This window comes from Medicago sativa, chromosome 5 (assembly GCF_051527215.1).
Source record: "Medicago sativa cultivar Bolivia chromosome 5, Bolivia_mono, whole genome shotgun sequence".
Lineage (NCBI taxonomy): Eukaryota > Viridiplantae > Streptophyta > Magnoliopsida > Fabales > Fabaceae > Medicago > Medicago sativa.
The window spans coordinates 32085147-32099214 of NC_140753.1; the positions used below are offsets into that span (position 1 = coordinate 32085147).

The 14068-nt window shown below is 32.5% G+C and overlaps 1 long non-coding RNA gene across 1 annotated transcript; it reads left to right on the forward strand.

Annotated features, from left to right (window-relative positions):
* Positions 1-7794: 7794 nt before the first annotated feature.
* Positions 7795-9114, forward strand: LOC146921811 (uncharacterized). Its single transcript, XR_015010801.1, has 4 exons — positions 7795-7950; positions 8432-8527; positions 8616-8730; positions 8890-9114. It is a non-coding gene; the product is annotated as an uncharacterized LOC146921811 (long non-coding RNA).
* Positions 9115-14068: the final 4954 nt, after the last annotated feature.

Here is a 14068-nt window from a genome sequence, read left to right on the forward strand (position 1 = left end):
ACTCACTTATCGGTAAATTACAACACTAACGGTCACTTACCGGTAAATAAAATAATTACTACATTCTCTCTAGTAACTTGGTAAAATAATATTCTTACTAACACTCAAAAATAATCCTCAACCAAAATTACAAAATTACCCCTACTCTCAAAATGACCGAAATGCCCCTAAGCCCAAAATGACTAAAATACCCTTTTTCACCGAATACTACAATTCCCAACCAAAAATACACACAAAAGCAAATAATCACATAATAGCACACACAACACACATAAATAATTAATAAAATAAAACTAGCGAAAATCGGGCTGTTACAACCGGAGCCGAACCCACCTAAACTTTATAAGTGCCCTTTGGGCCCGGAGGCGTGCCCTGACCCTGGTGGTGACCGGAGCCGAACCCACCTAAACTTTTTATTACCAAAAAACGGAGCCGAACCCACCTAAACTTTTTATTACCAAAAAAAAATATGGCAGCAATAGTTCATGTATTGATGAATTGCGGATGATAATAAAACTTTAATTTGCCGTACATCCAAAATTTAATTACATTCCCAAAAAAAAAAAAAAAATTGATTACATTTTGAAGACTTTAGAAAAAGAGGTGTGATATTTGTACATCTCTTTCTTACAACTTTTATGACAACTTTGTTTTTCTCTTCTATGATTGGTCAAAAACAATAGAGAGAGAAAAAGGAAGAGAGAGAATAAAAAATAATGAGAGTATGAGAGAGAAAGTTGTCAAAACGTTGTTAAAAAATGATTGTACAAATATCATTTCTCTTACAAAAATTGTTATAGATTAAAATCTTTTAGGTGTAATAATATGACTTAGTTGCTTGAGCGACACTAGGTTAAAGTTGTGATTACTCACCGTGAGCATAGCCAATGCATTGGGTTCAAACCCCCAAACACTCCATTTTTTTTTTCAAACAGCTTAGTGGCTAGAATTCACCTTTTTTAAGATGAATAAGTGGGGTGTCCGGGGTTCGAACTCCGACACCTGCATATAACAATACATGTCTCTGCCAACTGATATGCTCACGAGGACACAAAAACACTCCATTTATTCACTTAAAAACGTGAATTCTAGACATTACTCCTCTGAATAAAGTAACACAACTAACAATACTTCCAATAAAAAAAGGTTTTTAATATCAGGATATCACTGGTAATGAGTTAAAGTTTTTTTTTTTTTTTTTTTAGGATAACCCTATGCTTCCTAAGAGAAATATGTCATTAATTGTTATCAAGAGTTTGATTAGGAGTAAAGAATAGTTCCATAAAAAATCAAACAATTCATCTTGGTGAGAGCATTAGCCACTTAAATGAAGTTGAAGATATATTGATTTAATAGATGCATTATTTTTATCTTTATTTTAATTTTATTGTTTTAAAAACAAATGTTAATAATTAATTTGTTAAAGCAAGAAATATGATTATCATGTATTGAACTCTAAACCATTTGCATAAAACTTTTCTAGTGTCCCAACTCAAAATTATTCAATAAGTAGCTGGCTGACTGATAATCAATTTCCTTGTACCGCTTGCATAATTGTTGTTCAATTGCTCTATATTTGGCCCTAACCCAACGATAAAACGAAAGAAGTGGGGTGTCTAGGGTTCGAACTCCGACCCATGTATATAACAATGATATGTCCCTATCAACTGAGTCATGCTCACGTGGTCGTATACTCGTATTTTATTATGCATTATTTTGGATAAGGGATTATTTTATTAGGTAAGTAAATATATTTATAGGAACTAAAAACAAAACTGTGAATATTTATAGGGACTAAACACTTAACCCAAATAATTAAATCAAAATGAATTAATAGACACCTCTGTGGTGGTTCAAATAACCTTTTTTTCTGGGAGGAATGAAACGACTTATTACACTTATCATGTGGCATATATATGCATTTATGTAAGTGTTTGATATAGAACTTGCGAACCTAAGTCTATTTTCAAGTGCTATGGAATTATTTTGTTAGTACAAGTGCTTTGGTTCTAATAATGAACTTATTCTTTTTCAGCTGTCCCCAACTGAAACAGATGATAAGCTATGGGATGGGAACCTACAGTTGAACTCTGCCCTAACTGTTTCTGCAGTTGCCTTCTTTGAAGGGTAATTAATTCTCTACTTTGAAGTTAGTTTGATTGTGCAACTTTACCTTTATTTTAATTTTATAGTATGATGAGAAATAATATCAAAGTAAAATACAATACTTTGTTCTCACAATTTAATTTAATTTTCACAAGTAGAGAGTTTAATTACATGAAATGCTTCACATCACATATCCAAGTATTAACCGAAGAGATTTATCAAGAACATAATTACATAGAAATACCCTAATGCTACATATATAGACCGCTAAATACAAGAATAAATCGATAACAGATTCAATAACAATATTTGCAGTCAATAAATGTCTAGTAATTTTGTAACAAAATAATAGTAACAAACTTGCCCTAATACTGTACCTTCTACTCAAAACTAAAATATAAGTGCTACAACACTTGTGCTTATACTCGATTTGAGAAACACTTGAACACACACATACACATACATATGAAACGACTCAAGTGAAAATACATTTCTATTGTGAGAAATGAGAACAATAAAGAATGGTCGTGAACCCCAGATTAAAACACAGCTTGTGGCGACGCCCACCCAGGTAGTTTTATCGTCTCTTTTCACAAGTGCAAACCTTCGATGACAATCGAGTTTCTTATAGTAAACTAATTGGTAACAAGATGAGATCAATGCTTTATTAATTGTAATCCTCTATAGATGATGAAACTTCATGTTGTACTAGTGACTCTTTTCTCTCCAATCTCTATCTACTCTTTGAATTTATTTATTCAATTGTGTTGTGGCGAAAAGATGCCGGATGTCAAATGGTCTCAATCTATTGTAGTGAAAGGGAATGTCAAATTACAAGATTTTGAAAAATACATTCAAGAACTTCCTCTCTCACGCAACAAAGAACTTATGGTAAGAAATTCTCCTAATTATATTTATTTATTACAATATCAGATTTTTTTACTTACAATCTAAAATTTGTTGCATCCCAAAAATTTATCTATTATTATGCAATATATGCGGACTTCGGTTCTATTTTTTTTTTTTTGGGTACAAACATGCGGTTCTATTTATGTGTGTTGAAATATACATTTAAAAACTGTTTTACTACGGCCTGTAATTGCGGTTGCTGATCACAATTTAGAATTATGCTCCCATGTTTGTTGTTATAATGTCTAAAAAAATATTGTTGTTTAAGGTTCTTAAAAATAACATTAATTCTAATATTTTCCAGATTCATTTCCAAAGAACAATGTGAAATTGGGTAAAAATATATTTGAAATATTTAAAATTCCTATATAACTCCATTCTTATTTAGAAATACTAAAAATGCGAGTCAAACATTTTTTGTTATCAAAAAGTATCCAGGAATTACATTCCATCACCATATGGATGACATGCTATTAAGTGAACTTAATTGTTGGACCATAATATAAAATAAAAAAGTTAGTTTAATCAACATGATCTACTGTTAAATTTTAATAATGCCATTTAATTTGTTGGTCACTAGAGTATCTAAATTTACAATGCCTAGCATCTCATGCTTTTGTTTCTATAATTTGTTATGCATGGTGGGATTGTCCGCGAGCGGATCCTCTCCCACTGACATCCCTGCAGCAGCCTCTCAATCTAATAAACCAACCATTAGATACATCCAATGAATGATATGGAAAGGTAATAAAATGTTAAAAAAACAATCTGCAAGTATCTCCAAATTCAATTTGTGCACATAAATATCGCTTGCATTTATTACATGATTCTCAAAATCAAACATCCCAAATAACATCAAACCTTTTAGCATCGGTGATGGAGTCCCATGGGTCATGTACTTGGTTCCCACCTAGTTGAAAGAGTTAACTTTTTTCTTCAAGCTGGTCATCAAAATCTCCAAGAGGGAATAGATTTAGCTTCATTGCTGATGCATCATTGCTGATGCTTTTCTTGCTTTTCATGCATCAATGTTCCGTGGATTCCAGTTTGGCCTCCTTTGAATTTTCTGGCGATATAATTAACGGTGGAGAAGAGGAGACACTATTCACAAAGACACTTGCTTCATTGCATCAAGTATAACCTTGAGCTAAACTACCGGTTGCATGTCTGGTAATTATTTACTCACTTTCGTTTCAGTGTTTCAGTGTTCTTCAACATTTTATTGTCTTTCCATATCATCCATTGGATGTATCTAATGGTTGTTTTATTAGATTGAGAGGCTGCTGTAGGTATGTTAGTGGGAGAGGATCCGGATCCGGGATTGTCCTTACTATTCTGTTGTGTTATAAAAAATCTTTGTAGTTTGCACCATATATTTTATTTTAATGAACATGTGATTAAAACCATGCAATTAATTTCAGGTAGTCTCCCTGTATTGCAAAGAAGAATCTTCACAAGTTGGATTGGAAGGCATGGAAAAGGTGAGTAGGGATGATCTCAAATTTAGACTAATTTGATAAATACTTGATTTAAATGATTAAGTATCAAAGTTGGTTATTGATATTGTAGGGTTGTATCCCATATATTGTCAATATTTTGAAAAGATCATTGAAATTGTAAAATGTTAATCAAGTTTGATCCTATGTTTGAATTTTCTTTCAAATACATTCCTAACATTATTCACCTAGTTTCAAATTTATATGCCAAATTACCAACTAATTGTCACTCTAGCCCTGCTAGTAACAATAAAGGGACAAATTTGATTAAAATTTTGCAATTTCGGGTATCATTTTGATATATCAATAATGTGAGGGACTAGATTGATAGCCCTAAATTTTCAAGAACCAATTTGAGTATCAGTCATGAATTCTCCCATGTATGGTTTTAACAAAAAAAATAAATTCCCTTGATTTAACAGGTTGCAAAGAAATATGTTGAAGATGGAAGGGTTGGGCTTGCAAAAGTTATAACTGGCATTGATCTTTATGTGTGTCCTCCTAGTGACACAATAATCACCATACTTGAAAAATATGGATACCTCGACGGAAGCACACATTTTAAAGAGAACAAAGATTCCCTAATTGGTTGCGTTGTATGGAGAAGAAACCAACTTAACTCTATTCAGAAATCATCGAGAAAAAGTGATCATACTCAAGTGTGGTTCCGATTCGCAGTCCTTCCAAATGGTATAGAAAAAAGGATCCTACTGTCTGGTCTCCAATTCGCACTCCTTCAGAATGGTCGAGAAAGAATGATCCTACTGTGTGGTCTCCGATTCGCACGCCTTCCGAAACATCAAGAAAAAATGATTCTAGTCCTGTCTGGTCACCAATTCGCTGGCCTTTAGAATCATCAACAAAAAGTGATCAAGTTGATATTTCTAAGAAAAGGGATAGTGTTGACAGGGAGAAAAATGGAAGCATGGCCCCCCAACCACACCTAAATTTACGAACTTACTACTATAGTGATTTGATAAAATCAGAAGACACTCCAAATATTAGACAAGTTATGTCTGCCGAAGTTGAAGCTTCAAATATTGACTTAAATTCAAAGGATGTTGGACGTGAGTTAGTACCTGCTGTAACTGATGTTACGAAACAATCTTTACCTTCTGCCATTCTTCATAGTGAACCTGAAGACGATCTTCCAGAATACGAATTTGAAACTTCACAGAAGAGAAGATTGGATGATGTTACAAAACAATCTTTATCTTCTGTTATTCTTCAACAAAAGGAGCTGGAAGACGATCTTCCAGAATTTGATTTTGGAACTTTAACTACAAGTTACCAAACTTCGGAGAAGAGAGGATGGGAAGAAAACATGGAACAGGATATGGATATATCCCCAGAGCAGTCCCCACAAAAGAAAGTTTGCAGAATAGATGAGAATAGCAATATGTCCAGCAGCACCACTCTCTTTGCTGCTGCACCCCCAATGAGTCCTGTTAATGCTTCTTGGTATCCCTCTGTCCAATATATGAACCAATTGAATGCAGAAGTGACTCAGGAAGCCTCAAATATACCACATTTTACATATCTTGGTTCTGTTTCTAATTCCATGCAACAAAATTTCATACCATCACCGTCAGCTTTGCAAATCCACCCACCATTTCAAACCCTAAAACCCGATTTTACATATCTTGGTTCTGTTTCTAATTCCATGCAACACAATTTCATACCATCACCATCAGCTTTACAAATCCACCCACCATTTCAAACCCCAAAAACCCGATTTTACATATCTGGTCCTACTTTCACGAGGGGTTATGCAGAGGCACATCCACAGCCACATGCACATTCACATGTACATGCAAAACCAAGACGAAATGATGTACGTATTGGAAGAGACCACATGGCCGAGTTTAACCAACACTTCACATTCAAACCTCAGAAAGCTGCCAATAAACAATATCAGGTTTGGAAAATGTAACCTTGCATGTTAAACAATATTTGTTTTCCTTTTCTATTGTGGTTGTAACTTAGTCACGGTGCATGTTGGATTATCACATTGCTAATTTAATTTTTCTTCACTGATTATTTGTTTAGAGACAATAGCCGCAGATGTTTATTTCACTACTACAAAATTGGGAAAATATAGCGCCTCATAAATAGCGCTTTTAACACTAAAGCGCTATAAATTAAAACACGGAGGTCTTAGCTAGCGCTTTTTTGAAAAAGCGCTATCTATCATTTTAAGTATATATAGCGCTTTGTATTGAAAGCGTCAGTATAGGCTAAATAAAAATAATAGTTATTTAAATAAAAAACATGATTAATCGTATATGGCACTTTTTATGAAAAGCGCTATATATAAATCAACCTTAAATAGCGCTTATAGGTTAAAAAAAGCGTTATTGTATGCTTGAGAAAGATAGCGCTTATAGGTTAAAAAAAGCGCCATTTTATTAACTGATTTAATGTACATTAACTAACAGGTCCCCTGTTCGATCCCCTGCATAGCATATTTCAAATATTTTTTGAATTTTTATGAAAAATGGATTGCAGTAACAAAGCACACCTTTTTTAAAAAAAAAAAAAAATTTGGTACAAACCTTTTTTAATTCTTTTATCATATATATAACAAACCTTTGTTATGTATATTATATATAACAAACTAAATCTAAACTTTTAAAAAAAAAAACAAATCTAAACTTTTTCCCAAAAAACAAATCCAAACTAAAAAAACAAATCAAATGTCCTGGTCCCACTAAATCCTACTTTTCCATAAATCCTACTTTGCACGTTGCGTTTTTTGTTTTTTTATTTATATTTGAAAAAAAAAAAAAACGCTTTATACACTAACAACAAAGCGTAACTTCTTTTTGTTATATACTCAAAAGTAACAAAGAATCCCAATTTTAATGGAAATCCCTATTTTAATGCATCCTAAAGATAAAATAAAAACTATAACATAATTTTCATGAAGTTTGCGTTTTTTGTTTTTTTATTTATATTTGAAAATAAAAATGCTTTTTTTTGTTACACAAAAAAAACGCTTTATACACTAACAACAAAGCGTAACTTCTTTTTGTTATATACTCAAAAGTAACAAAGAATCCCAATTTTAATGGAAATCCCTATTTTAATGCATCCTAAAGATAAAATAAAAACTATAACATAATTTTCATTAAACGTATTTTTTAAAGCAATTAATAACATAACCCAAAACTACTTTACTCAAAATTTTCATTAGATCGTGTGCAGGAAATTCAGTCCAAAACCACCACCTCTATTGATTCATTCATCACCAACCACCTATATCTATCAATTGATTCATCACCATCACTCGCTTCCTTCGATCTATTCCAAAACCATAACCGTCTCTTTCGATTCATTCCAGAACAACCACCTCTATCTCACTCTTAATTGCGGTGCATCATATCGTCGCTGCCGTCGACCGGTTACAGCTTTTTCAATACTCAATTCTTCATCTCAGGTACCATCTTCATTCTTTCCTTACCTCAATTTAACTCAAATATTCTTTAATTTTTTTCATATTTTCATCTGGATATTTTAGGTTTTCAAGGTTCAAACTAAATTTAAGACTTCACTGTTAGTGATTAGGATGAATTTGACAATCGAAAATTCAAAATTTTTGTTTGATGAATAATTACTGAAATTTGACAATTGTTTATTAAAGATTTTGGGTTTAATTAAACTCTACACAACTAGTAAGATGAATAATTTTTCTTTTGGTTCAATTTTTTTTTATATATATAAACAATGACACTTTTTGTGTGTGACTAGAATTATTTTCTAATAAACTAATTGAATGATGTGATAATATGATATACACTATGCATATGCCTTTTGTATAACCTACTAATCAATTCCATAATCATCCATCCATCGTGACTTCTACATGGCATACCAAATAAACTAACTTATACAATTACTTATTATTTTATTTTTTGTAGTGTCCTTGCCAAGAAAATGGTATAGATTGCGGGTACTTTGTGATGAGGTTTATGAAAGATATTCTCATTTCAAAACTAAATGAGATTCCAAAGTTGGTATGTTTTTTTATATTAAAGTATAATATCTATGTATAATTAAGTTTATTAAGTAACATGGTTATTTTTAATGTTATAATATATATAGTACATTGATGGTTTCAAGTGTGTGACATACTCAAAAGATAAACTAATAGAAATCTAAGAAGAATGGTGTCGGTTCATGATCAGCCTAAAAGTTATATGATTTTTTTTATAATAAGGTGAGTTTAATGTTTCTAAATATATTTGCTAGAAGTGGTACGTAGTTGTTTTAATTTATAATCTTGCTTTAATTTCTACTCATGATCAGTAGTACTTTGAATTTATCTCTAATATAATATAGCGTTATTGCTTAATGGCGTTTTCTGGTATATATTCAGGTGGAGGAGAGTGAACGAAATTTGGAAATGAATGATGATTTGCGTGCTTGTTTTGGATAAAAATGTTGAGAAGACCAAGAAGATAGATGAAGACTGCATGATACCATAGAAGATATTGATCTTTATGTCAACTAATTAGTTGTAACTCTTAGAGATATCCATGTGACCATATTAGAGGCTATACATTTCTGACTTTTATGCTATATATACATACATTTTTTATGATATGGTTATGTTTTATTCGATAAATAATAGTCTCAATTATAATGTGCCTAAATTATATACATTTCCCTTTAAATTTCAGACTTTATATATATATATTACTTTAAATTAATAAAAAAAACGCTATCTGGAAAGGAATTTTTTTTGACAAAAATAAAATAAAATAAATGCTTTTCCTAGCGCTTTTTTTCCTTTATAAAGCGTTATCTAAACCTATTGTTACATAGCGCTTTTAAAACAAAAACGCTGTTTTTAAACTTGTCTTAGATGACGTTTATTTTTGAAAGCGCTATCTAAGGATAACCTTTGCTAGCACTTTTTGACATAAAGCGCTATATAAACCCTATTATAGCTAGCGCTTTATACAGAAAAAAAAGCGCTATATTACCTTTACCAGCGCCATTTACAATAGCGCTTCAAAAGCGCTACCTAAAGCCAAAAAAAAACGCTATATAAGCCCATTTTTGTAGTAGTGTTTCTTTATTATCTGTTCTAATTTCTTTGGAAAGTATTCTTTGCTGCAAGTCGTATTTCAAGATTAAGATAATTTACGATTTTACTTTTTTTACAGTCACCTGGACAGTAAGCAGTGCATTGAGAGGTTCAGAAAATATTTCTCCAGTGAGAAATATTAGGTAAATAATGAGCAGCTTGGTTGACTTCACACCTAACATGCAAAAAAATTAAATTACAAAAACTACCTTTAAACTAATACAATTTCGAATAATAGAGCCAACATGGTTGGGAGATTGTTGGTGAGCATTCAACGTTAAAACCACATTAAAAGCATTTGATCCTGTTATAAGACATGTCTTTCCTAAATTCCAAACTATGATCTTTAAAGCATATTAATATTGGAATGTATCTTTGGAATTTTGAAAGCTTGAATGTTTTTTTAAGCTCGAATCATGAAGATGTGCAACCCTTAGAAAAACATTTCACTCTTATAACATATAATAATCTCTAATATTAATGTAATTAAGCATAATGACAAGAAGGTAAACCAAACCGTTGGCTAAAATAATTTGGACCAATAAATGTCAGAATAAAATTTTAGAAATTAATGTTTGATAGGAAAGTTCTAAATAAGCTAATCTATCGCCATAAAGATTATCTTTTCAATAAATATAGGAGACCATAAATCAATACAAATTCTCATGTTTTAAAGAATACTCCTATTTTAGTATAAATTAATATTAAAATAATCATATCCCTAGCTACATTTAAAAATATTATAAATCGATAAAATATATGTGCCTTATACTTATCACAATTTTTATTTTCTCAAGTGCAAGTTATAATCCAACCCGTGCAACGCATGGGTTAAATACCTAGTGAGTTAAGTGTTTTTCTTCTTATGTTGTGGAAGATGTGGGAGTGAAGACAAATGAAGGGGTGGTGATGGTCCATTGATTTAATACGTCCAACCAGAGATGTCAAGAGAGCCAGCAAGCTGAAAAAATTATGGTTAAAAAGCATGACCAGTTACTTTGCAATCTTATTATTCGATTTTTCGCTATCTCTGCAAATCCATTCAAGATTAGAATGTTAGGAAAAGCATAGTTGGTAGAAATATGATGTGATGTGAGGTAGGAACAAGTATGTGAGGTAGGGACGCCATCGTTTTAGGCTGTGTCCTAGAAGTCGTGAAGGGCGTAGTAAATTCATGGCACAACTCGTCCCAAGAGTCGATAAAGTTTTTCTTGAGATTCTTATACCAGGTCATCACACCTTGTTGTAGGGTTGTCACGAACAACTTGCATTTTACTGAGCCTCGAACATCCTTGTAATTCAGAATAATTTCGATATTTACAATGTGTTCATCTAGATCACATGTTCCATTATCTATGTCCATATGAGAAACAGCAGGGCCGTATCTGAGGCAGGACGAAGAGGGTGACTGCCCTAGGTCCCAAAAAATAAGTACGAAATTTGGGCCCCAATTTTTTTTAGGGGTCTATTAGGCCCTAAAAAACTGCTTAGTTTTTTGTATCAAGTTTGATGCTTATATAGGTTTATTAGTTAGTTAGGACCCAAAATGTAGGTTCGCCCTAGGCCACCAAAATCTCAGAAACGGCACTTGGGAAGGCTTCTCCAGGCCTAAAAGGATTCGAGTTTCACTAATAGGGTGAAAATGACCTTTTGCGACCCTTAGAACCGTAGTAATCCATCATTTTAACAAACGCAAAATGAATTTTTTCTTGTAGTGGGAGAACATAACTACGTTAATGATTTGATGGAATCGAATCTATTCATTTGCCTCCCAAAAAAACCAGTACTAGGAGGTAAATTGGATTTTTCAACCAGTTGTTCAACATCTATCGTTGTGCACTTGACACTATATTGTTACAAGCAGACCAAATGGACCACACAACAGAATGCCAGATCAACAAAAAACCACGCCCAAAGTTCACTCTCCCAAGGAACATGCACCACCCCTCAAAAAGACCTAACACATCCCTCGAAAGGACTAAATCCCAAGCTAACCATCTAAAAATCCTATAGCACACCCTCCACGAAATTCCACAAGCGACAAAAAGCTGACTAGCCGATTCTGGCTCCTCACCATGTATTGACCATGTAATAAAACTTTTATTTGCCGTACATCCATGGCAACTAAATAGATCGGAAAATGCTTTATTATTCTAAAATTCTTTATAAATATTTTAATTTTAAATTAAATATTTAAAGAAAAGATAGTAAAAGATACTAATTATGAATATAATAAAGGTATGAAATTTTGAATCAATTTTGAATCAATTTTTTTCTACTTGTTCCTGAAGTAAAAAGAGTTCCATCTGTTCCTGAATAGCTTCCTTCAAAAGGGCTTCTGCTTCCCCAGTGAATGTCTTGGTAGAAGATATGATTTCGTTAAATTTAGGTTTATTCGTTTTTAAATAAGCCCTTAACTCAACGAGAAATTTACGTACCTGATCAATTTCTAATGAATCAAGATAACCATTCGTTCCAGTATAAATAGTTATTATCTGTTCTTCCACAGTGAGAGGAGCTGATTGGGATTGTTTAAGCAACTCGCGCAATCGTTGACCTCTTGCCAATTGATTTTGCGTAGCTTTATCGAGATCAGAAGCGAATTATGCAAAAGCTTCTAATTCTGCGAATTGTGCCAATTCCAATTTTAATTTACCAGCTACCTGTTTCATGGCTTTAATTTGAGCCGCCGATCCAACTCTGGAAACGGAAATACCCACATTAATAGCTGGTCTGATTCCAACATTGAATAGATCGGCAGATAAAAATATTTGGCCATCTGTAATGGAAATTACATTAGTAGGAATATAAGCTGAAACATCTCCTGATTGGGTCTCAACTATTGGTAAAGCAGTCATACTTCCTTCACCTAACTGAGAACTTAATTTAGCGGCTCTTTCCAAAAGACGAGAATGTAAATAAAAAACATCTCCGGGATATGCTTCGCGACCTGGTGGTCTTCGTAATAGAAGAGACATTTGGCGATAAGCCTGTGCTTGTTTGGAGGGATCGTCATAAATGATTAAAGTGTGACGTTCACGGTACATAAAATATTCAGCCAGAGCTGCACCTGTATAAGGAGCGAGGTATTGTAATGTAGCTGGAGAATTTGCTGTTTCAGCCACTATAATAGTGTACTCCATTGCCCCTCTTTCTTGTAAAGTAGTTACCACTTGAGTGAAATAATGGACAAACAAAAAAGAGCGCGAATTTAATTCACTAAATATGGCCCGGAATCATCATATTTATACAATCGACTTTTTCAAGAAAGATTACTTTTTTTAGGTCAAGAGGTCAACAGTGAAATATCAAATCAACTTGTTGGTCTAATGGTATATCTCAGTTTAGAGGACAAGAACAAAGATTTGTATTTGTTTATAAATTTTCCGGGCGGAGAGGTAATATCTGGAATGGCCATATTTGATATTATGCAACTTGTAGAAGCAGAAGTACATACAGTATGCGTAGGATTAGCCGCTTCAATGGGATCTCTTCTTTTGGTCGGAGGAGAATTTACCAAACGTCTAGCATTCCCTCACGCTTGGCGCGAATGATTCTTATTTTCTTAATTTTTAGAAAATAAAAAAAAACTATGCCTAAACCAATATTAAGTAAAAAGAGCATGGCACTTCGAGTTCGATATACAAAAATAAATTTTTTTTTTCAAAACCATTAGATTATATATCGAAAGAGTCGTATGAAAAAGGAGTATTTACGATTTTATATAATTATAATACTCTATTTTAGATAATTATAATAGTCTAGTTTAGTGTCACAATTCTTTTTTGTTTTCATTTTTCATAGCAGAGACATTTAACAACAACATTAATTATTTTAATTGAATTTCAAAACAAAAAAGAAACTTTTGGATTGCTGAATAAACAACTAGACTAAATAAGAGAGCAACGGAATCATCATATTCTTTAAAAAAGATTCTCAAACAAAAAAGAAAGGTGATTATTATATTTTGGATTAGTTACCTTCTGGTGTTTCCATTGAAATACCTATCAATGGTATTTTTCATAGAAATAGTATTTTTGCTTATTTCGATGATCCTCAATACAGAAGACAGAATTCAGGAATTACTAAATATAGAACTATAGGAATTCATTCCGTTTTTCAAAAAGAAGATTTCATTGAGTATCGAGGAATCAAAGAATTAAAGCCAAAATACCAAATCAAAGTAGATCGATTTTTTTTTATTCCCGAAGAAGTGCATATTTTACCCAAATCTTCTTCCATAATGGTACGGAATAATAGTCTCGTTGGAATAGGAACACCAATCACTTTCAATATAAGAAGTCGAGTAGGCGGATTGGTCCGATTAGAAAAGAAAAAAAAAAATCGAATTAAAAATATTTTCTGGAAATATCCATTTTCCCGGAGAGAGGGATAAGATATCCCGACACAGTTCTATCTTGATACCACCCGGAACGGTAAAAAAAAATGGAAGGAATCAAAAAAA